This window comes from Lutra lutra, chromosome 8 (assembly GCF_902655055.1).
Source record: "Lutra lutra chromosome 8, mLutLut1.2, whole genome shotgun sequence".
Taxonomy (NCBI): domain Eukaryota; kingdom Metazoa; phylum Chordata; class Mammalia; order Carnivora; family Mustelidae; genus Lutra; species Lutra lutra.
In genome coordinates, this window is record NC_062285.1 from 123,273,053 (window position 1) to 123,299,099 (window position 26,047).

Genomic DNA, 26,047 nt, shown 5'->3' on the forward strand with positions numbered 1-26,047 from the left:
TGCAGACATACATCATTTCTTAAGGAAAAGAAAGAATGATTCAGAAGAAAGAATCAAGAACCCAAATGGCAAAACCAAGGGCAATGGAAAACAATTTCTAATGAGCACTACTGGAACTTAATCAAGAAAATGGCAAAATCTGCCCAGGGGATTTCAAAACTGTAATTGTCTCATGACTGCTATGTACTTCTCATTTCTCCCATTTTAGAATGGGAGGTCTATTGTGGTTATCTTATCCCTGAATCACTACTATACAGTGGCTATGTGGGGAGCAAAAACATCTTTTTGGTTCACAGGTTTTCATATCAAGGGAAACCATATCTGAGGAACTGCACATTAGGAGCCTCAAGTGCGCATAGAGTTGATCAGATAACTGGAAGCTGAGCTCATGCCAGAACAAACAAGCCTTTAAGGTGGAAGAGGGGATGACTGGGTGGCTCAGTATGTTAAGCGGCTGCCCTCGGTTCAGGTCATGATCCTAAGGTCCTGAGATGGAATCCTGCATTGGACTCCTTGCTCAGCAGGGAATCTACTTCTCCCTCTGCCTGCTGCTCCCCATGCTTGTGCACTCTCTCTCTGACAAATAAATAAAAATCTTTAAAAAAAATAATAATAAGGTGGAAGAGGACTTGGGAGGAAATGAATTTTGCATTTGAGAGAATTATAAATAATTTGTGACCAGAGGAAAGACTGGTGGTTTTAAAAGATGTCTGCATCTTCTGAAGTCGTCTTTTTTTAACCACCTCTCCCATCAAGAGATGTGGTCCTTGTCTACTCCCACCTTCAATCCATCCCAGTTTTAGTGACAAGCTTTTAAAAATAAAATGCAGTAGAAATGACATAATTACAACTTCCAAGTCTTGGTCAGAAAAGCCCACAAAGCTTTTGCTGGATTCTCCTGAGGTACTTGCTCTGAGCAAAGCCTGTCACCATGTAAAAAGTCTGATTACCTGCAAAAACACCATGCTGGAGAGGCCACAGGTAGGGACTCTGATTAGAGACAAAGCTGATGGCCCACCAACAGCCAGTATCAACTACCAGCTATGTGAGTGAGTGAGATCAGATACCCATCCCACTTGAATCTATACAGCTTTTAGCCCCAGCTGACATCTGCGAGTGACAGAGCCTTAAATGAGGAATGCCCAGCAAACAGACTATTACCCAGTAACAAATTACTGACCTACAAAAAACAGGAGCAACATAAAATAGTCACTTTAATCTTCTTAGTTTTACATAATATCTTATACAACAGTAGTAGGCAAAACAATAATGATGATGTCACTCTCTTTCAGTGGTTTCTCGTTATTCCTAGAATAAAATCAAGTTCCTTTTATATAATTTACATAGTCCTGCATGATCCAGTCCATTTAGCTTGTTGTCAACTAGTGAGTGGCCTTAGCTGAAATGTCACTTCCTCTAAAAACTATTCCTTTTAACACCCACTATAGGGTAGGGGCCCCTCTTAAGCATTCCTATAACATTCTTTACTTTTCCTGTTACAGTACTTGCTATGCTACATATTTACCTACATTAATCTCTCAGTAGACTCTACATCCTCCACAGGTAGGAATCACATCTATCTTATTGACCAATGTGATGCCAATACCCTGTGCACATGATAAGCATTCATACAGTTTTGCTAAGTATTAAATGAATAACAATATCGTAGGGTAAAAAAAAAAAGTAGAAATAACCCTAACAGCAAAAAAACAGAATAGAATAAGGTAGTAATACAAATAGTTACAAAGAATATGCTGTAGGAGAATAGGAAAGGGAGGAACTCTCTGAAGGAGTTAATTTTCGTGAGATAACTGGCACAGAATCAGGACAGGAAAGTTTATTTTAAAAGAATTAAATATTAAAATTTAAAGGTTACCTAAAATTTGAAGAATAGCTAATGTCTGGCTCCCACAGGCACAGGATTTTGTTTATTAGTCTAGTTCTATGCCTGTTCAAAGGAATTTGAAAATATCTCAGATTAAAATTTATTTTGAGATGTACTGTTTAAACCAAGTAGACCTCTCAGAATGAGATAATCAACCAAAAAACCTGCTCCAAACATACTAACTTTCATTAACGGTCATGAAACTAAGAAATTCTCAACTTTCCTTTAAATACACATTTCAAAAGTACTTAACTTCCTGATGAATAGCCTACAATGCTTTGTTAAATGAATAAATAAGTGGAAGAAAGAGAGTAAATGGCTTTACTGATAATATTCTTTTCCTTGTACTAGAAGCACTATTATTTAAAATGAATTACTAAAGCTCTAGCACAACTAGACACTAAAATACTACCATGAAAAAAAGAGTGGTAGATTGGATTTTATTAAAATTTAAAACTCCTGGGGCGCCTGGGTGGCTCAGTGGGTTAAGCCGCTGCCTTCGGCTCAGGTCATGATCTCAGGGTCCTGGGATCAAGTCCCACATCGGGCTCTCTGCTCAGCAGGGAGCCTGCTTCCCCCCCCCCTCTCTGCCTGCCTCTCTGTCTATTTGTGATCTCTCTCTGTCGAATAAATAAATTTTAAAAAAAATTTTAAACTCCTATACATCAAGAGACCCATTTAGAAACAGAAAACTGGAACACCTGGGTGGTTCAGTCAGTTGAGCATCCGACTCTGGATATCAGCTCAGGTCTTCACCTCAGGGTCATGAGTTCAAGACCTGTGTTATTAAAAAGAAAGAAAGAAAAAAAAAAAACAGAAAGCCAAACTACAGAGGGGTAGATATAAAGTGCTCCTAAAAATTAATAATATAATCCAATAAAAATTAATCAAAACAATTTGTAGGAAAGTGGTTAAATATAGCTACAAATTATTCCTATTCTGGTATCTATGCCCCTTTAATATGGCAGAGCTGCTCTTCCAACCAAGAGCTGGAGTCCATTTACCAATCCCTTGAATCTGAGTTAGTCATAACTCACATTGATCAAAATAATGTGGTGGAAGCAATATTACTTAACTTCCAAGACGAGATCTTAAAAGATCTTGCAGCATCCATTTTTACCCTCTTGGAAGACTACCCAGCCATGTAAGGAAACTCTACTACTTACTAGAGTAAGAGAAGTCATAGGGAAAAAAAAACCAAGGTGCTCTTGCCACAGCCTACAACAACAGACAGACAAGTGAGTAAGGCCACCCTAGGATTTCCAACCCAAGAGACCTCCCCCGCCAGTTTTAAGTAGCTGCATGAGAAAGCCCAGACAAAACCAGGAAAGGAACGTCCAGGTCAACCCATATAATTGTAAAAATAATAAATTGTTTTTGGCTTAAGTAACAATAAATAACTGAAACAGACATAACAGGTACTTTATGAAAGATGGTATCCAAATGGCCAATAAGCACATGAAAAAGTGTTCAACACCATCATTCAGCAGGGAAATGCAAACTAAAACACAGTGAGATACCACAACACATCCACCAAAATAAGTAAAATTCAAAAGGCTTACAATAGCAAGTATTGACAAAAGCGCAGTGTTGGGCTCCACATTTAGTGCAAAGGCTGCTTGAGATCCTCTCTTCCCCCTTGCTGCTTCCCCTGCTCTCTCTCTCTCTCTCAAATAAAGAAATAAAATCTTTTTAAAAAGTTGTTTAAATATCCTGCAAACCAGCTTACCATCCTTAAGGCACAGAATAGTACATACAGCAAAAGAGCCATGACCTACATAAAACAGCAAGAAAAAATTCCCATTAGACCTCCTTTGCCCTTTGGTGTTATTAAATAGCATGACAGCTAAAATGCAGGTATGCAGGGATCAGCAATAAATTAATAACTGCTTTAGTGCCAACTTCAACTTGTGCACACAATATCCAAACTACTTAAATGAAGCTGAAAGAAAACAGGCCTTTAAGAATAATATTTTTGGGGGGCATCTGTATGGCTCAGTCGGTTAAGCCACTGCCTTCGGCTCAGGTCATGTTCTCAGGGTCCTGGGATTGAGTCCTGAGCAGGGAGCCTGCTTCTCCCTCTCCCTTTGCCTCTCTCCCCATGCTCATGTTCCCATTCTCATTCTCTCAAATAAATAAATAAATAAATTCTTTAAATATGTATATATTTATACATGTACATAAATATACATATGAATATACATATGTTTATATATATATTTTTTAAAGATTTTACTTATTTATTTGATAGAGATCACAAGTAGGCAGAGAGGCAGGCAGGAGGTGGGGGGAAGCAGGCTCCCCCCTGAGCAGAGAGCCCAACGTGGGACTCGATCCCAGGACCCCCTAAATCATGACCTGAGCTGAAGGCAGAGGCTTAACCCACTGAGTCACCCAGGTGCCCAATGTGTATATATATTTTATACCTATTTATATATATATATAAAATTATCCTTTAATTATCTGAGACTCAACACACAAATAATCTGGAGTTCTATAAAAGAATGAAGACGTGAACTATATTTGGCCCATCTACATAATTAGTTTATATGAACAGTAATCACATAATGCTAATGAGACCAAAGTTGTAGGTTCCAGCCTTACAGGAGTCAGTTCCATGTAGAAACTAATGTCCTGGGCGCCTGGGTGGCTCAGTGGGTTAAGCCGCTGCCTTCGGCTCAGGTCATGATCTCAGGGTCCTGGGATCGAGTCCCGCATCGGGCTCTCTGCTCAGCAAGAAGCCTGCTTCCCTCTCTCTCTCTCTCTCTCTGCCTGCCTCTCCGTCTACTTGTGATCTCTCTCTCTGTCAAATAAATAAATAAAAAATCTTTAAAAAAAAAAAAAAAAAAAAAAAAAAAAGAAACTAATGTCCTTTGGCATAGTCATAACAATGCTTCCCACTGCCTGATAGCTTCTATTACAAGAATCAAATGAAAAGAGAAGACACAGTATATGTAGTCAGAATTGCATAAATGTTACTAATATAACAATTTATAGCATACTGGATTATTAGTATAATTATTATTAATATCACTAAATAAATGAATGGATTCTCCCTGCTTCCATATGATAAAATCAGCAGGATACCATATAGAAACTAAAATTAGATTTGGGTTATCAGAATATAGAGGGAAAAAAACTAGCAGACAAATTTGGCCAAATGAACTCAAGAACTTTGTCTCAGGACTACTCTACTCATATTTTCTTTTTGTATTTGATATTTAAATAGTAGTCTTCTGTCTTCCCAACACTCTGGCAATCTACATTAAAAGAGATTTTCAGATAAATTGGATTTGGAGAGTAAATGACATAATGTAGTAAATTTTTAAAAAATAATCCATTTAATGAAAAAAATAAAAAAATTAAAAAAAAAAAAAATAATAATAATCCATTTAAGGGGCACCTGGGTGGCTCAGTGGGTTAAAGCCTCTGCCTTCAGCTCAGGTCATGATCCCAGGTCCTGGGATCGAGCCCCACATCGGGCTCTCTGCTCAACAGGAGGCCTGCTTCCCCTCCTTCTCTCTCTGCCCCCCCCTCTGTCCTCTTGTGATCTCTGTCAAATAAATAAATAAATAAAAATCTTTTTAAAAAATAAAAATAAAAAAAATAATTCATTTAAAATTCTCTAATTACCCAAAAGTTATAATTATTAGCAAGCTTAACTGAAATCTAAATTTTCTAACTACTAGATTTGCCCCAAGTAGGTTTAATAATTCCTTAAAAAAAAAAGTGATTCTTAAAAAAAAAAACTTGAGGAAACTGATCCACAATACAATTTATTTAATTCATCCAACTTACTGCAAGAAATATACTGAGATAGTCAAGAGTGACTTAAAAGTCTTTCACATTCCACATTATTCTAATAGTTTGTAAGAGAAAGAATATTCACACATAATCCAAAGCAAAAAGTGAGGCAAGTCATGAAAAGGTACAGATAAGTGGAACCAGAATTTGGAGAATGACTTCCAGCTGACGTAAGGAAAGGCATCCCCAAGGAAAGGGCATTAGAGTTAGGTTTTGAAAATTAGCACAGAATATATAACATTATGGTTGGCTTCATTAAAAAAAAAAAAAAAAGCAGTAGTAGCATTTGCCCTCATAACTGCAATGAAATATTTTTATGTGTAATTACTTACTTGATATCTCTCTCCCCAACTAGACTTCAAGTTCTGAAAGGGCTGAGACTCTCACTTTTTAAATTTTCTCTCCAGTACCTACCAGAGCATCTAGTACATGGTTAACATTCAGAAAATATTCGTTAAAGAAATGAGTAACAGTGGCAGGAAAATAATAATTTGCTGAGAAAATAAAGAAAGAAAGGGATATGAAGATCAAACAAGTATTTAGGGCCAAATCACAGAAGACCTTGAAAATCAAACTGAGGAATTTTCACTTTATTTCGTTGTTAATAAGGACTCACTAAGTTTTTAAGCAGTACAGTGACATAACAGACTCTGTGCTTTAGAAAGTGTATCTAAAAGCAATACATATAATAGATCACAAAAAAAGAGACAATGAAAGCAATCATGAGATCATTACAGGAGTCCAGATCAAAGATAACAAGGACTCAAAACTAAAACAAGAGAAGCGGCGCCTGGGTGGCTCAGTCAGTAAAGCATCTGCCTTGGGCTCAGGTCATGATCTCAGGGTCCTGGGATAGAGAACCCTGTCAAGGCGCTCCCCTGCACAGCAAGGAGCCTGCTTCTGCTTCTCTCCCCTCCTCCCTCTTTATGCTTTCTCTCTCCCACTCTCTCGAATAAATAAATAAAATCTTAAAAAAAAAACACTCAAAAGCAGTGGGAATATAAAATAAAACTATAATAACCACAGGGATATTACACGGAAAAATCAATAGGGCAATCAGTAGTCCATTTAACCAACAATTTTTGAGCACCTACTTTGTATCTACCAGACACTCATGCCAGGAGTGGGAGACAGGAAATAAAAAGAAGTCACAGTCCTTTATCTCAAAGAGCTGACGGTTTCCCTGAGTTGTCTCAGAAGGGAAAATTGATTGAAAATATGATGAATGAAGAAAAGAAGTCAAAGACTCTAAATTTTTAATCTAGAAGACCAAGAGGATTGTTATCATCAGAGAATAGAGCAGAAGATGGTGGGGAGGGCAGAGGATATGGAAGTTTTTAACATATTGGCTTTGTGTAGAATATTCAAGCGAAAATGTTCAGCTGGCAGTTAGAAACGGAAGACTGGAAAGAGAACAGAGAGGTAAAGTCTTACAATTTGGGACACATATAGCATAAAGATGAGAGCTGACATTGAGAGCTGGAAAAGATAAGAAAGGATATTGTATGCAGGACCTTGGATTCTATCCACATTTAGAGAAGCAGGGAAGGCAGAGGAAAGAAGAAAAGAAGAAAGAGAGGGAAAAAAAGAGGGAAAAAAAAGAGGAAAGAGGAAAGAAAAAAAGAAGAAGAATGATCAGTAAATTGAGCCAAGATAAAAGAGAGCAATCAGAGAGGCAGAAGGATCATCAAGATAAGGGAAAGTGTTTCCAGAGGCATGTACTATCAACAGTACTAGTTGTAGCAAAGAAATCATGGAAAATTAGGACTGAAAAAGAGGCCACTGAATGTGAGAACAAAAGAAAGGTATTCATGACTTTTGAGAGAGTGTCAGAGTGATAAAGAAAAATTCTGTTTCCAAGAAGTTGAGGTATCAGTGAATGATGAGGCAATTAAGATAGCTAGAGCAAACTACTCTCCTGACATCTGACCATGAAGAAAAAGAAAATGGTAGAAGTCTAACAATGGGGGAAAAAAAAAGGTTGGGACAGGAGTTTGATGGGAATGGTAGAAGGAGAATAATTTTTTAAGAATGGGAACAAAAAATAAAAGCAACATTTTTAGAACAGTAAATAAGAGAGAAAAAGAAAGAGCTGGTACAAAGACAAAGATACATAAAATATTTGATTTATTCAATCAATATATACTTATTGGGTGTCCATCATGAACTTGAAACTGGAGAATATATACTAGAGAACAAGAAACAGTCCTTCCAGAGGAAATGGAAGAATGCCACACTAACATTCATTCCACCCCTCCTCTGTTGTGCAGCAGTCATACAATTAGCAGTCCAGAGTTCTTAACTTTCAACCTAAGAATGCCCCTTCTATGGTAGTACTTTCTTGAACTTTCACCCATTCCTCCCAAGCTGGTTTTCTCTTCACTGATCCCTGAATCCCCAGTCTGGGAGGAGCAGGGTGCTCCCCCTCTCAGAAGCATCAGACTTCACTTCATCTCTATGCTCCAGAATCAAGTGAAAGGTGCTTATGACTTCAACCACAACCATCTTAATAAGGAAATTCTTAGCCCTGGAAATATCATTTCTACAAATCTCTTCCTATGGCTCAGTTCAGAATTTCCATCTTTTTCTATCAGCCTGGCTGATTTGTCTTCCTTCAAGATAAGACTTATAAAGTCTTGGTAAGTCCCTGTAGGTCCCCTTCCAACTGGTCATTGGCTCTCAGATGCTGCCTCCCCAGGTTCCTGTGACACTGGGTACATGTCCCCTATAAGATACCCAAGACACGCATGGAGAGAACTAGATACAAAGTGATGTTGTTCCCACTGCTACAGGGACCACAGTTTATTTCATTTGTGTATAAACAACATGTAGGAAGAAAATGAACATCACTTGTGATATGGAGAAACGGGTAGTCAACTCAAAACAAGACATACGGCTTTCAGTCCAGATAAAGGGAGTCATGAGACCAAGTGCTGAGAAGCCAGCATTAATTCAGCAGCAAATTTAATTGAGGGATTATTATGTGCCAAATAACTGTTTTAAGCACTAGGGATACAGCAATAAAGACAGGCAAAGTCCCTACCTTGAGAGGGCTTAAATTCTAATTTGGAAAAACAGAAAATAAATATAAATAAATATACAAAATTATTTCTGATAGCACTAAGTGACATGAACGTGATGTGCTGTGGTAATGGAGGTGGGGGGTTAATCTAAATAAAGCAGTAAAGCCATTCTGAGGTGATAACATTCTTCAACCTGAGAAGAGAGTAATGAGACAGACCCAGAATGAGGAAGAACATGCCAAAGCAAATAGCAAATTCAAAGGCCCCGAGGAAGGAAAAAGTTTGACATATGTGAGGGGGAAAAATGGCCAGTGTGGCTAACAGCAGAATGGACAAGGATAAAAGCAATATGAGATTAAGGCAAAGGTCATGACTTATAGAAAAGTGAAGTAACAATTTGGACTGAAGTTGAAATAGTAGATGATCATAGAGAACTAATTTAAGGCTAATGATGCCTCACAGATATTTGTCATAAAATAGGGTGACTTTGGGGAGATGGTGGGCATTTAATCTAGAGCACCACAGCAGCAAGGCAAAGAACTGTTGGCATTCTGTTACTGTAGAATATTTGAGAAGAAAGTCATTTAACTCACCTTTGCCACTGAAGGAGGAAACTGAGGTCTGGAAGGGGTGAGAGTATAAATCATAACTAATGTTCACCAATACATGGGTCTCCTCTATTTCTGGGTACATAGAAATAATAACATGTAACTTCAGGGCCAAAGCATTTAATTACTGCTGTCTAGCCCTCCAAGCCTACCATGGTAATTGCCTGTTAACAAGGAGGTATCATAGACAATACACTGCAGAATGTTAAACCAACACCTGGAGAGAAGTATCATGAAGAACCCAGAACCACAGTAATTTGCAAAAGAGAAAAATAAACTCTGTGTTAAGTTACTAAGATAGTTGTGGGTTGCTTGTTATGGCATGATAACCTAACCTATCATGATTATTACAAAATAGGCAGAATTTTTTTAAAAGATTATAAAGAGTAGATGCTTACTCTGAGTGGGTAAAAGAAGAGAATGTGAAATTCTACTCAATGCCTTTGACAGATGGCATTTTTTGACACAGTTCCCCATCCTTCCCTACATCAGTGACCTTTATCAAATATGTAACTTTGCAGTTCCTACCTCTAATGGGATGGAGTATATATTGGTAAAGTTGGGCTACCATAACAAAATACCATAGACTGGGTGGCTTAAATAACAGATATTTATTTTCTCTGTTCTGGAGGCCGTAAGTCCAAAATCAAAGTACCAGGTCCTAGTAAGAGCTCTCCTTCTGGCTTGCAAATGACCACCTTCTTGCTGTGTCCTCACATGGCAGTGTCAGAAGGATGAGAGGGGGAGTGCAAGAGAGCTTATGCCAGCCAGCACTCTGGTGCCTCTTCTTATAAGGGCATTAAACCCATTATGAGAGCAAACCTTTAAGATCTCATCTAAATTTAACTATCTCCCAAAGACCCCATCGCCAAATACCATTACACTGGGGATTAGGGCTTCAACATAGGAATTTGCTGGGATAAGGGGACACAATTTAGTCCACAGTAGCATATATTCTCCTACCCCTGGTTTGTGGTTTGGCCATGTGACTTTCTCTAACAGAATGAGGCAGAGGTGACAGTGTACGCCAGCCCCAAAGCCAGGCCTTAAAAAGTTCTGACAAGTTTCCACTTGCCCTCTGGCACCTCCATCATGGGCATGACAGGAGTATGCTACGGCTAGATCACTCCACCAAGGAGGACAGAAACACATGAAGTCTTTTTTTTTATATTATTTTTTAAAGATTTTATTTATTTATTTATTTATTTATTTATTTATTTATTTATCTGACAGAGATGACAAGCAGGCAGAAAGGCAGGCAGGGGCGGGGGGGGGGAGCAGGCTCCCTGCTGAGCAGAGAGCCCGATGTGGGGCTCGATCCCAGGACCCTGGGATCATGACCTGAGCTGAAGGCAGAGGCTTTAACCCCCTGAGCCACCCAGGTGACCCAGAAACACATGAAGTCTTATCAGCATAGCGAACCCATATTTTAACAAACTGCAGTGAGATGCAGAACCACCTAGCCACCAAGCCTAAACCACTCTGTTGACTGATGAGCCCAGCCTAAATTAGCAGATCCATGAATGATAATAGATGATTATGTTTTTAATATAACATACAAACAGGAGTCTGGGCATACTTTGTTAGGAAACATTACTATGGCAATAGGTAACAGGTATAACACCTATACAATGTCTACAGGTAAATGGCCAAGGAACACATCTGGCTCCTTAGGAAGAGCCTTACGTTAACAAAGACATCAGGAAAATTAATTTGGACTTCACTGACTTTTTTCTTAAAATTCTTGTTTCTTTAATCACCTTTGCTGGTTCCTTGCAGAAGTTCCTAAATTCAATTCCAATACTAGTCAGCAAGATTTGTGAAGACAACAGAAGAGATGGAAGAAAGGAGGGTAAAAAAACAGAATCACGTAGTATTACAAAAAGTATTAATTTCAAAAAAGAAAATCAAGTACAATACAAAACACCAAAGACAATAAAAATGAAGTCCTTGGGTTTGGTAAGGAAGAAGTTGCTAATTCATCAGAAAGTCATTTTTGGACCTTTGAGAAACAGATGCATGGGAATTAAGAAAAGAATAAACTTGCATATAGACTAAGACAGTGATTTTTATATCATTTAATTTATAAATTTAACAACGAAAAGAAGAAAGAAATAAGCCAACCACTAGTCAGGTAGGAAATGGAACTCATTTCTTAACAGGGAAGATCTGGACTCTATTAGTTTTCCATTGCTACGTAACAAATAAGCCACAAACATCTCTGTTGTGTAGGTTCGAAGTCCATGTGGGCTTAGCTGGGTTCTCTGCGTGGGGTCTCACAATGACAAAATCCAAGTGTTGACCAGGTTGAGCTCTCATCTGGAGGCTCTGAGGGAGGATACACTCAATATGCTAATTCAGGGTATTGGCAGAATTCCACTCCAAGCAGCTTTAAGACTAAGGTCCCATTTCCTTGCTGGAGGCTGTTCTCAACTCCTATAGGCTGCTCTCTCACCCTTGTGTATATTCTCCTCCCTCTTCAAGCCACCAACAATGTAACAGAACCTTTTTCATGTTTTCAAGCTCTGGCTTCCCTTCCTACTACCAGTTGAAAAACATTCCGCTTTTAAAGGGCTCATGTGATTATATCAGGTCTACCTAGATAATCTCTCTGTCTTGAGGTCAATTGATTAGTAACCTTAATTATATCTCAAAATTCCTTTTGGTATGTAACATAACATAATCAAGGAAGTAACATCCAGCATATGCATAGTCATAGGGATTATGGCAAGAAATCTTAGGAGGGCATTTTAGGTTTCTGCCTATCATATATACATATTTAAAGTTAGAAAAGGATCCAAAAACTAAAAGATCTTGAGGATTTTAAACATCAGAATCCTGTACTACACAAATTATCAATAATTAGGAAGGAAAAAAATCAAGGAAAAAGTACACCATCCTAGCCATAGCAAAAAAGGAGGATGTCTCTTCTTGGAGATTAGAAGAAGGATAAAAGAGGAGAATGCGAGGCAAAAGACAGCATTTATGCCAGCTATTTACTTTGCCAAATTTAGTATCATTTTAATTTAGATACAAAGAGACATATTTCTCATATTCTGGGTTCTTAAAAACAAGTTCTTCCAGATGGTTACGTCTCCCTAGACTGACAGCACCCAGTGTAGCTTTGCACATATTGGGAATTCAATTAAACACTGCTGACCATCTGATTGAGAATTCAGTCTGGAGTAGCTGACTCAATACAAACATATGGCTTAGTTCCCATCAAAGGAAAAATCAAGTCACTCTATTCCCCTCTAACACTGCACCTCCTTTTCAATGTGGGAGAAAACAGAACTGAACTAATAAAAATAGGCCATGTAAAAAAGATTACAAACAGTAGAATATAAAACTTCTCTAATTTTATCATAAAGCCAGAATTCTTCGGCTACAAATCAACACTAAGACATTTCCTTCTCATTTCAGTTCAATCAAATCAATGCTTACTGAGCACCGCTTCAGGATATTTAAAATGAAGACCCAATCTGAGTGTAGGTTGCTAAGGGTTGGAGGATAAGTACACAAATGACTATAATGTGAAGTTGATCAAAAGTGTTAGAAGTGAAGAGAAGAAAATAGTATTAAACAACTTTAACTCTATAAAGAACCATATGAAGTATTTATAAATAAGAAAAGCAAAGGTTTAGACAGGTTAAATACATTTTTTCAAGGTCATATAGTAAGTATACAGTAGATAATAAATTCAAATTGAGAACTGTCTGACCCCAAAATTCAATCTCTCCCAAAGGAAGGATTAAATCATCTCTGGTTGGCTACCTGAACAAGGGTTTATAGTAGGGTAGAAAGAAACTATAACAGTTTCTTAGAGAAGCAGTTATTTCAGGTGGAACTCAGAAAGATATATATACAATTTTCAAAAGCAGAGAGGTAAAGTAAGGAAAACAATTCCAGAGGAAAGAGCATAAGGCACAGAAGCAAGATATCTGGGTCAACATTTGGAGACAGTAAGTGGTTCAGATAATTTAAAACACAAACTCTTTACAAATAAATATAAAACTGGACACTGATGTGAGAGGCAATATAGAAAATTACTCTATTTATTCTATAGTCAATGGCAGGGGGAGGCAGGGAAGTCTAAAAGGGAGCTTGAATTAGGAAAAGAAAATTATCTCTATCCCACCACCTTTGCCCTCTAGTCATAAAGCGAGCAAACTATGTCCCACAGCCCAAATCCATTCCACCATCAGGTGGTGTTTTTGCGGTGGTAGTTACATAAATTAACCCAGTTATAGGCTAGCAGTGTTTCAAAGGGTGGAGCTTTTATTGGTCTTTCAGTTCCTTCAGTTTCCTGATGGCAGACTTTACTGTGCAAGCAGATGTGGTGTTGTGGGCCCAGGCACCACCAGCTACCATTTTCATGCAGGAACCACAATGTCAGATCCCCACAGCTCATCTTTTCATCTTAGTTTTGCCACAGAAGGACCAATATTCAGCATGCTGGCTTATTTCAATTTTCTTCACCATTTTCCTGACAGAAGCACCATAACAAGTCCTGTATTTACCGATGATTCCAACTTCTTGGCACATTTAGCCATGTCTCCACAAACTAGGACAGAACCCAGAGAGCACCCGCCATCTGTTTTTGTAAAGTTCTATTGGAACACGGCCATGTCCAGTCATTCATGAATTGTCAATGACTGTTTTCACCCTACAACAGCAAAAACCGTATGGCCCATAAAACCTGTAATATTTACTTTCCAGCCCTTAACAGGAAAAATATGCCATTTCCTCTAGTCCTAAACCTCAGAGGACTCTTTAGTAGTTTGTTCTGGTCTAAATATGAAGCTTATATGGATATTTCCTGATTGCTCAATTTCCAATATTGTAATTTTAATTCCTATTACAGAAATTGAGAATTTTGCTCTCTTACACCATCAGCCTTCCTCCCCATTTCCCTCTATACACACTGTTCTCTCTCAATATGTTTAAATCAGTATTCAGTGTTTATACCATTATGACTACATAAATATTTATTCCTGAGCCAGCTAATACAATGTGATTGTTTCCATACTTAAAAAATATCTTTCTGAAGTTAATAATTACCATTTGTTTCATTTGCTTCATTTTCCATTTACCTATCACTGTTTTTTTTCCAAGTCCTACACATTTGTCAACAGTCAGTTTTTTCCAAATGCTCAAAATACCAAACACTTCATTCTCCCAAATCCTTCCCATAGTCTTCTATTCTCTTTCTGCAATCTGGACCGGGTGCTCTCTAAGTCTAGTGAAGAGCGATTTTCAAGGAACCCTATTTTCTGCCCTCCTGCACCAAATCCTTTGTTTTTTGCATCCTATGGCTTTCTCTTTATTGATTTCTTCCTTTGTTTTATACAAGTTCATCTTCCAGAAGCTTTTTATGAAAGGACACATAAGATATACTTGAATCCTTCTGAGTCTTAGAATTTCTTTATTCTAACCAACAGTTTGTCTAAATAGAAAAACACAAGCTGAAAGTGATTTGCCTCCTAATTTTGAAAGCAATGCAACAGTGTCTTCTATATCTAGCGCTGCTGTTAAAAGTTTGATGTCATTCTGATTTCCATTCATCTCTATAGGACTTGTTTTTGTGTTTTCTTTTCTTTTGTTCTATACAACCTCTACAAAACTTTGAGAATTTTATTTTAATCCATGATGTTCTTAAATTTCAGACTGATGCGGCTTTGTGGTCTTTTCTCATTCATTATGCTGGATACTTGGGAAGCTTTTAAAGTCTAGAGACGTGTATCCTACAGTACAGGAAATTTTCTTGCATTATTTCTTTGATAACTCCCTTCAGGTCTTTTCCTTGTGCTCTATCAGTTGTTTACTGCCACAATAATGATGCATTACAACCCATCCTAAAACTCAGTGGCTTCGAACAATAACCATTTATAATTGCTCTAGACTCTACCAGTTGGCTAAGCAATTCTAAGCAATTCACAATCTTGGCTCAGTTTGTTTAGATAGTTCTTTCTGGTCCTGGCTGGGCATCACACACATACTTATGGTAGGCTGGTCAACAGATGAATTAAAATGGCATTGGGTAAGACACGACCCTGTTCCACTACAGTGAGTGGGTATTAAATCACAAAGGTCAAGGAAGAACAGGTTTTAAGAAAGAAAAGACAGTCAAAAATATCAAATGTTGCTGAGAAACACGGAAAGATGAGGATGGGGGTACCATATGATTTGGTTATCAAGAAGATAATGATGAAGTTTAAGAGGCATGTTTCAATAATCTAAGAACGCAGAAGTTAAAGGAGTATTTGGTTCTTCTTTTTCTCAAATAATCTGATGAAGAGAAAAAGCCTGAGATAAGCAAGCAGAATACAGTAAGGTCAAGGAAAGGTTTCTGGGCTTTTTCAGTTTCCTGTTTAAGAAAAAGAGAAACCTGGGCAGGAATACAGAAGGAAAGTGACAAGGAATCTCTCCTTGATCAAACTCTTCTGTTGGCTCTTCTCAACTTTCTTCTCAACTAGGCCTTAACTTTTAGGCTTCCATGTTGAGCTCTTCATTGCCCAATTTTAGGAAGAACCCTGCTAAGTCCCCATAGTGGCTACAATACTAAAGAGCTGCTCAGCAGATGTAATGCAGGTGATGCCATGTGATCAGGATAAAATACCAAAAATTAACAAAGACTGGATTTTTATTAATTAAAGGATTTATTTTCCTATTTCCTCTCCCTGCTGGTATCTGATCTACTGTGTTCCCAGGCCCTTTGTCTCCCTTCACCATTGAGACGTTGCCTTTTTTCCCAGAAATGCTATGATACATTGGTCCTCAGATCCTCAATTCCCTCCTGACATCCACCTAAGAGACATAAGACATTGTTACCTCCATCTGGTTCCAAAACTCCCTGGCTTGCTTCTGACCACAGAAAATGCAGAGACTTTAATCCTTTGTTTTCTGGACTTGGATCTCTACAGAGTCTGATCCCCAAACAAACCGGACCAATCTCAAACATCTATTGTTCCCTACACCTCAGGGTAACAGTATGATATGACACCACACAACAGAGCAGCCTTTAAAAGATTTTCTCCTGTCTGTGGGGTCCCAGCATTTAATCTCTCTTCTCTGTAGTCATCTTAGGGTCTACTGCCTATCTCTAAAACAGCCATTTACAGGTTTTAAGAGCTCATTATGTGGTCACTGAAGGAATATATAAAACTCATAAACTGCAGGCTTGAGCTGCAAAAAACATACATTTAGGCTGACTGAATTCTGAGTTCTTTAATTCAGTCACCAAAATATATAATGAAGTACTCTGTTAGGCACTGGAGGGCAGAGAGATTAAAAAAAAAAAAAAATTGTCCCTACCCTTAAATAGCTTAGAGCTTAGTACAGAAGTCAGATATGTAAATAAGTAATTCATACCTAAACTGATTACAGTCAGATTATCCCTATTCTATAGCTTAAAAAGAAAAATCCTTTCTCAGAATTGACAGAAATAACAGCCTTAAAATCAAAGGATACAGAGTGAAAAAATGAGCAAAATGAACAAGCAGATGGATAAATGAGAAACCAAATATCAAACTAGTAAAGCGTTTTTGGAGTCTTAGGCGAGGTAGTAGGTATATTATGTAAATGAGACTTTCATTATTCTACAACATCCTTCTTTTTCCTTAAATGTCACTCTCACTATAAATGCTAATTGGTTTAGCATATATAACAAATTAATCTGGTACTAGAATAATTCTACAACACAATACATGATTAAAAAAAATTTTTGCTTCTCAGCTTTACAGATAATGGAGCCTCTAAACAATTCTAGTCCACTTGTCTGATCTAGACCACTAGACTGATACTGGGCTACAATGCAGCCTCCCCAGATGTTTATAGCGAGAATCCATCTAATTGGTCAATGTTTGAGCCTTACAGATTATTAAAGTTTATCATATTTGATTGATACTTTCTCTCAATGTTAAGGCAATAGGAAGAATTCCCAAGAAAAGACATCATAACTATCTTATATTCCTTCCGAATGTATAGAAATAACCAATTATCAATTCAGCCAGCACAAAGGATGACCTGGTTAAACTGATTCTTCCTCTATATAACACCTTGTTATTCATTATAATGACTGATTCATAGTTCAGCTGCACTGAGATATCTGATGGTACAAAGGAAATTTATCTCCATTCCTCACGAGATGGAATCATATAGAACTGGGTTTGAACCTAAGCTCCATGAGTCCTGTCTACATTATCTTGAGCAAGATATTTAACCTCTTTTAAATCTAAAGTATCCATGAGACTTTAACCACATGCAAATGGGGAAAATAATACTGATCTCATAAGTTTGCTGTGAGAATTGATGAGGAAATGATAAATCTACAAGACGAGCATACAGTAGATATTCAATGAATATTAGCATTCCCTTTACTGTAATCTGATTTTTATTATCAACTCTTTCTCCTTGTTTTGATTAATTTTTGTTAGCTCCCTCCACTTCATTATCTCTTCACTCATTCTTTCATTTAGGTTCAAAGTTACTAAGAGCATGAACTTAACATTGCCTCTCCTGTAATATCTCCTAGATATTTCTGGAATCTATAGCAAAAAGAAAAGTTATGGTTTCAAATGGGACTTTACCCTAATCTCTCTGCCTTCATTTTAAAGTGCCTCCCCCAAACCCTATCTCTGATAATTTTCCAGCACTGAGAAAAGAACATTGGCTCTTAAGTCAGGGAATTCTGAATTCCAAATTCAACTATACTGCTTACTTAGTCAAGTAACTTACTTGTCCCAGTTACTTAATTTCTCTATATCTCAACGTCCTATGAACTAACTCAATGCCCCATAAGCTATGGCAACAGGAAGAATGCCTAGCAATAGTTGCTCTAACAAATGATTAAATTTTTCTCAGCCCCAAGGTTACTAATCAAACCTCTCTCTCGGTCAATAATTGCTCCCAAAGATATAGTCCAAAAAGAAATAGCATGTAATGTTCTACAGTTATTCACTCATTTTGTCATTCAACAAATAGTTTCTGGAAGGCCTATATGTCCCTAGGCATAAAATAGTAACATTCGTTTAGCACTTTAAAAGACAACTAAGCCACAACTTCAGGCCTGAAGGACATCAGGGTGTAGAGGGAAGCCAAACATGCAAATAATTACAATCCAGTATTCTAAGTGCCAAAAATAGAGGTGTATACAAATGCGGGGATTCAAAGATAGAGATCAGGTAAGGCTTCCCAGAAGAGATGATTATGCTGGAGTTGAGTCTAGGAATATAAAAAGGGCTTCACTGAGCACACACAGGAAAGACATGTATTCCAAGAAGAGCCAAAGCAGAAAGCACATGATGCCTACTGACAATTCCAAGTATAGGAATCAGGTATGGTTGAAAGATGCTGCTGCAGGGGACTGATGGGAAATGGGGCAGGTAGGGAGGAGCCAAATCATAAAAAGTTTCAAATGATATTACAGTGTATTTGGAATAAAGTCCATTAGAGAGCCACTGATTTGTAAGTCAGAGAATAAAAAGTTTTAGAGTAATTCCTCTAATGGCAGAGGAATGAATGGATTAGAAGGGCTAATACTGGAAGTAGTCATACCAAATGGATGTAAGTGGGAAGGGACAGAATCAAAGATGGCTCTAGGGTTTCTAGAACAAATGAAGGTGCACTGTAGTTCCATTAACACAAAGGAGTCATACACGTGGCAGAGGAGACCTATGGGTAAAAATAATGAACATTTCAAGTTTCATAACTCCATTAAGGGGAAGATGTTCAATAAACGATTGGGAAAAACAAGACTGCAGTATAGGAGAGAGGACTAAAATAGAGATTTAGATTTAGGATATATATTTGGGAGTAATAATTTTTAAACCCAAGGAACATGCTTTTTAAAAGAAATATAATTCTTTTAGATTTCTCTCCCAACTTCAACTGAAAAGATTACAAATTTAAAACCTTAAACTACCATCTATTGCACATATATTGAATCTTAACAAAAAATAATGAAAAGATGTCAACATATTTAATGAAAACAAACTTACCAAATATAACTATTTTATATTCATTTATTTATCACTTTTCTTAAGCAATCTACTAATAAGGACCCTCTCTTTATGTATATAATTAATATATTTCCAAAATAATGTTTTCATGGCAAAGAAAAAAAAAAAAAAACCAGCATGCTTCATCTTCTGAATAAACAAGCTGGTTTAATTTCCTGAGTAAACATTACTGATACTTGACACTGAACAGAGTCCAAATTCACTGAAGGAGTTAAGAAACTTCTAAAATCCCAGGAGCAATAAACCTCACCAGAGAATTCAATAAAGAGCTTATTATAAAAGACTAAAAGTCAATGTCATACCAAAATTTTAAATAACATCATGCATCCATCTATTTAATAAATTATTTCAAAATCAGGTCACAATTGACAAACACACTATCTTGGGCAGACGGAAAAGAGTAGATAAGCAGGGAAAATTTCCTTTTCTCTACTGAAGCATGTCCACCAACTGTCATATTTGGAAAACAGCCAAAATGAGCACTTTATTTGCAAAAAGAACAGGAAACTCTTGAAATATTAGCAAAATGTGTGGTATAGAAATGTGGAATATAAAGAATTAAGATTCACATTTATGGATGTTTGGAAATAATGTTTCCAAGATACAGATTAAAAGCACAAGCCCATCCAAGGTAATAAGCTCTGAAAGCCAAAGGTAGAGCCCCCAAATCCCTGGACTTTAAGTGTCACCCTTATTTTCTAGCCTGTGACCATTTATCCAGGTAAAGTTCCCATATACTTTTCTAATACAGATATTTAGCCTCAGAGGTATTTTAGCTGAATCAGCCACATAAACTGCCTTAGAAAACCATGGTCAAACCATGTCTGTTTCTCTTAACCTTCTATTCTTTATGTTTCCTAACATTACTATTCCTCTTTTGTCAGAGTGTTTTCTAGTTTCTAGCTACAGGGTTTACCAGTGAAAGCTGACACAGCTGAGTTGCTGAAGGAGAACAGCTGAACTATTAAGGAAGGCAATCAGAAAGAAAAGAGAGAGGGAACCTAGAAATGTTAACTAAAGAGGAATCAGGAGAACCTTAGACTTCTGAATCTGTATAAACTTATAAGTCTAGATTAATGTTCTCAATTCAGATATTGGCCCAGAGTCAATAAAGGGTCATGAAGAGTTTTCTATATGCACTTCTCACTAACTTAAAATAAATACATATTTTTTAAAAATGTAACAGTAAGAGTCTAGATAATGCCCAAAGCCAATAACTAGTGAAAAGAAAAAGGTAAGCATTCATTTTGAGTGACTACTATTAGAAACTTCCTGGCAGTTATAATATCACTATCAATGCCACTGTCACCTTGGATAAGGTGCCCAATTGTATCACACAGTATTCTAGCTCTTTAAAGAAGTACAGGAAACAGGGCGCCTGGGTGGCTCAGTGGGTTAAACCGCTGCCTTCGGCTCAGGTCATGATCTCAGGGTCCTGGGATCGAGTCCCGCATCGGGCTCTCTGCTCAGCGGAGAGCCTGCTTCCCTCTCTCTCTCTCTGCCTGCCTCTCTGTCTACTTGTGATCTCTCTCTGTCAAATAAATAAATAAAATCTTAAAAAAAAAAAAAAAGAAGTACAGGAAAAATGACAGAGAGGAAGTAAGAAAGGCAAGTTGAAGACAGATTTCTGGTTTGGGTGTATTCTCTCAAGAAGTTCATAAAATAGTCAAGGTAATAAAATTTTTTCCACATGCCCCTTTTCTAAGATTTTGTCCCCATCTTCTCCCCCAAACATGAGGTTAAGCCCAAAGAGATTCAGCAGCTTCTAATACATGCTACATGACCCTGTCCCCCAGATCCCTGCTGCCTCGATTTCTCATCTTAAGAAATTTCTTAATTCCTGGTAGTTCAAGTTTTCCTTGATTATACACACACACACACATATATACACATATATAAGTATGTATATATGCACTTGAATAGTCCTATAAACCCCCATTTCAGTGTAAAGAGAAAGCAAGCAAGACTTCAGAGAAAGGTCACATCAGACATGGATAATTCCTTTCCTCAACTCCTTTCTATCACAGAAACAATATGGATTATATTGCTGAGAAAATAGTATCTGTCAATTCAAGATTCAAGAGTTTTGGAAGGATTGAAGGGAACAGTAATAGGTAGATTACATATTCCGTACAGTCCCTTGTTCTGTTAATGAATGTCACAACTGTGAAGTGTAAACCCAAGGATTCCTTAAAAATAAAAGCCAAGGGGCGCCTGGGTGGTTCAGTCAGTTAAGTGTCTGCCTTTGGTTCAGGTCATGATCCTGAGGTCGTGAAATGGAGCCCTGCACATCAAGATCCCTGCTCTGCCAGAAGCCTCCTCCTCCTCCTTCTCCCTCTCCCTGCCACTACCCCTGCTGATGGGGCACTCTCTCGCTCTCTCTCTCTCTCTCTCTCTCAAATAAAAAAAAATTAAAAAAAAAAAAAAAAGCCAAGATACCAAAAGAAATACTGCAAAAAGGTCATGCGTTATTAGAGGTGCTACTGATTATAAGAAAAGGTTAAGAAGGTTAAAAAAAATAAATAAATAAGAAATTATCTCTTTAGATCCCCAGATGTTATCTTGCACATTAAGTATGTTGTTTAAATCTCAGTTTGTTTGGCTCCCTTCTTAGATAGTAAAACCAAAATTCTGATCATCATTCCATTGAGTTTGTCTTCTCAGACCTAGAAAAGGAGAACAGCAGCTTTAATACTGCCAGCTGTTATTTTTTCTTGAATTTGGCATGAGAAGCCGAATGGTCTTTTAAAATACAGAATATAACTGCAATGAATTATTTCTGCAATGTTCCCAAACTATTTGTTTCCAACTCTTTGCAAATAAGAAGAGTACTGTTCAGTGATATCAAATGCTTACTAAAGAGCTACCTGGAAATTTCTTTGCAAAGATTTATTTCCAGGAATTAAGGATTCCTGGCAATAATTTAAAGTCTGGGAAATCCCCAGTATGAATTACTTATTGTCCTGGTTCATTTGGCACAATAAGCATTTTTACAAGACCTATGTAGATTTACCATATTTTAAAATATAGTCAGTCAATTTCCTGACATAATGTTTTTAATGACATCTTAAAAATCATAGTGGGGGCGGGGGTACCTGGGTGGCTCAGTTGGTTAGGTGTCTACCTTCAGCTCAGGTCATGATCTCAGGGTCCCGGGATCAAGTGCCACAGCAGGGAGCCTGCTACTCCTTCTCCTTCTGTTCTCTCTCTCTCTCTCTCTCTTTCACACACACACATACACAAATAAGTAATTTTAAAAAATCATAGCAGGAATATCACATAACAAGAAAAATCTACTTGCTAAAATCCTTATCTCTACCAAATTCTGCAAACTAAACTTTCTCAGTGAATGACAGTTCTTATCTCAGTGCTTTTATAACTTTTTTTGCATTATCATCATCTTACAAAAATTCTTGAAAATGCACTTCACTGACAATTATGATACTTTCAGCTAAACAGAGCAAAAAATATATAAAGACTTTCTCTCTCACAGTCAATCCGGAGGTCTACTACATATCCATAACAAAATACATGAAAGAAAAAGCTCATTTAAAAAAAAGGCAACGTGTTGACCAACCAACCGAAATATCATCATCTCTCCTCCAAAATGCAGGAAAAATGAAGTCCAGGGGAACTGCCACACGGTACTTTGGTCATAATCTTCATGTTAGCTAGAATTCTTACTTGCCCATAACCAATTTTCTTTCAACATAAAGGAACAGGTGGTTACTGAGATTTTTTACCATCATCATCATCATCACAGATAAAAAGAGGAACAATATGTTACTCTCTTCTTTCACTTCCTCTTCCACTCTCTTCTTTTCCTTCCTTCTATTTCCCTTCTCTTCCTGAACAATTCAATCTCTAGGGGCACCTGGGTGGCTCAGTCAGTTAAGCTTCTGCCTTTGGCTCAGGTCATGATCCTGGAGTCCTAGGATCAAGCTCCACATCCAGCTCCTTGCTCAACTCTACTTGCAGCTTCCCCAACTTGTGCACATGCTCTCTCTCTGACAAAGAAATAAAGTCTTTTAAAAAATAAAAGAATAATTTAGTCTCTAAAGCTATTATGAAGGGCAGGAAAAAATAATCATCCACACCAGAGAGAAGAGGGAGGCTGCTGGTGCCTACAGGAAAGGTGACAGAGCCCAAGCCAAGGAAGGAGATATTCATACTGGGGGCGGCTGAGTATGGGGTGTCAGTGCCAAGCAAGTTGGAAAGGGCATCCCTATAAAGGGGTACATGATGTGAGAGGATGAGAGCCCCAATAGGGTGAAAAGGGTATCCATGTGGTGGTCAGGCAGAGGGGAACATTTGGACATAGGGTGTCAAGAGTCCAAACAGGGTGAAGAGATCATCCACAAGGGTGACCCAGTTCAGGTGGTCAGATCCCAAGCAGGATAAAAAGGGTATCCTTCTGTAGATGTGAACTGGCATAAAGAGTCAGAGACTGTAAATGGCAACAGGCTATCAGTGTAGATCAGGCTAACATGAGCAGCAGAGCCTGAGTTGCATAATGAAGACACAGACTCGGGGAGGACATGGCAGTAGAGAGGAGGATTTGTTGTTTGTATACAGGGGAATTTATCAAATTAGTATGTGTACTAAAGAGAACAGAAATCAAGTTTTTCACTATTGGAGCAAGAAGTTACAAATGTAGGAAGGGAAGAAACCAAAATGAATCATGAGTGTGGAGTTGGACTGGAGTTAGACTCATCATTGTAAACCCATGATTTTTAATAAATACAGGTAGATATAGATGTAAGTGTGAATATTTTTGTGTATGAATATATATTTTCACTAATGACTATACTTAGTATCCAAATGTTAGCACCTACTTACCATTTTCCAACAAAAAGAACTATGGCTTCTTAGAGAAATGGCTGATCCAGAACTGAGGCAGAGAAAGATAAGTCCTGGAACATTTTATGGTGCCAAAATCAAGGAAATGCTCAAAGAATGACTCAGAAAAGCCAGCCTTCAAGAACTTACACTGGTTAAGTCTGGGACAATTTAAGCATCAAAAATTTACAACGACAATAATACATCAAAACCCATGTAATAAAACGAACCATGAGTCCATACTTACATAAATAAAGTGTGATAAAGAATGGGATATGCAGGGACGCCTGGGTGGCTCAGTTGGTTGGGCCGCTGCCTTCAGCTCAGGTCATGATCCCAGCATCCTGGGATCGAGTCCCACATCAGGCTCCTTGTTCTTTGGGGAGCCTGCTTCTCCCTCTGCCTCTGCCTGCCACTCTGTCTGCCTGTGCTCGCTCTCTCTCTCTCTCTCTCTCTCTCTGACAAATAAATAAATAAAATCTTTAAAAAAAAAAAAGAATGGGATATGCAGCTAATTAAGTATACCTCCCCACAAAATAGTTATTACAAAGGGAAAAGGAGTAATTGTCTATATAAATGCCTGACAGACACTATCATAAACAAGTGATTAAAGTGAACATTATGAGAAACTGTACTAATCAAAATCATACAACCCCTGATAGGATGCAATGAAAAGAACACAGCATCCTTCTGTGATATTCCTGCCAAACATGAGCACAATGTGAATCTAATCCTAAGAAAAAAACAGACAAACCCAAACTGAGGGACATTTTACAAAATAACTGGCCTATCATCTTAAAAAGTGTCAAGATCATAAAAGTCAAGGAAAGACAGACACTCTTCCACACCGAAGAACATTAAGGAGGTGTGACAACAAAATGTAATATGATTCTGAACTGGATTCCAGTGAAGCACATTATTGGGACAACTGCCCACACTTGAATGGGGTCTAATGGTTGTAATGTAGCAATATTAATTTCCTGATTTTAATAGTTGTATTGTGGTTGTATAGAGAAATACCCTTGCTTTTAGGAAATACAAACTCAATACAAACTAAAATATCCTGAGGTGACAGAGCATCAGGTTGGCAACTTACTCTCAGGTGGTTCAGAGGAAAAAGTTATTTCAACTAAACTAGCTTTTCCACAACTATGTGATTATTTAAAAATCATTAGTTTTCTTAAAGTTCTAGCTCCAACCATTAAAGAATTACTTAACCCTGACTCATGGTCAGATCTAGTTCATATATATAATGGAAGAAGGGAGCCAAATGTTGACACTGATCAGAAGAAAAAGCTTACTTTGTGAGCTTTTATACTCTATGAAATTAGAAACTACTATATAGCTAGCTATCATCTCATGTGTGTAACTTCTGCAAATTGCCTAGAGGGGAGAATCTGTTTTCTATACTCCAAAGCACCATCACCATGCTGAATACATAGTACACACCCTCAAAATATTTGTCAACAAAAAATGCTTTAAAAAGCCAAATAAAGAAAATATCAATGATAAGCTTATTAGAAAACCATTAACCTCATGGATTATATATAACACAGCACGCACAACTCCAGCAGAACACAATCTCTTTATGCTCTAATTAGCTTTGTGAAAAATGTAGACGATAACAAACTAATGCTAAATATCTGGTGACCAGTACCATTCCTAAAAGTAGGCAGAAAAAAGTAATCACTATCTCTTGAGAACAGAGAAGGACTAAGCAAATATATCACCCCCAGTGGCCTGTCTTGGTGCCTACACCATTAAAGATTTAACGTAAGACAAGTTACCTAAAGAAGTTATATATTAAAATGCAAATATCCCATAGTTCACATCAAATAAAGACACTCATGAAATTTATACAATTATTCC

The 26,047-nt window shown here is 37.5% G+C and overlaps 1 protein-coding gene and 1 pseudogene across 12 annotated transcripts in view; both read right to left on the bottom strand.

The window, feature by feature from the left end:
• The window catches only part of ANKS1B (ankyrin repeat and sterile alpha motif domain containing 1B), a 1,143,054-nt gene that overhangs the window by 1,104,637 nt on the left and 12,370 nt on the right, over positions 1 to 26,047 (bottom strand). The gene's annotated exons all lie outside the window — the stretch shown is intronic.
• On the bottom strand, positions 13,599 to 13,865 carry LOC125106293 (60S ribosomal protein L37a-like; annotated as a pseudogene).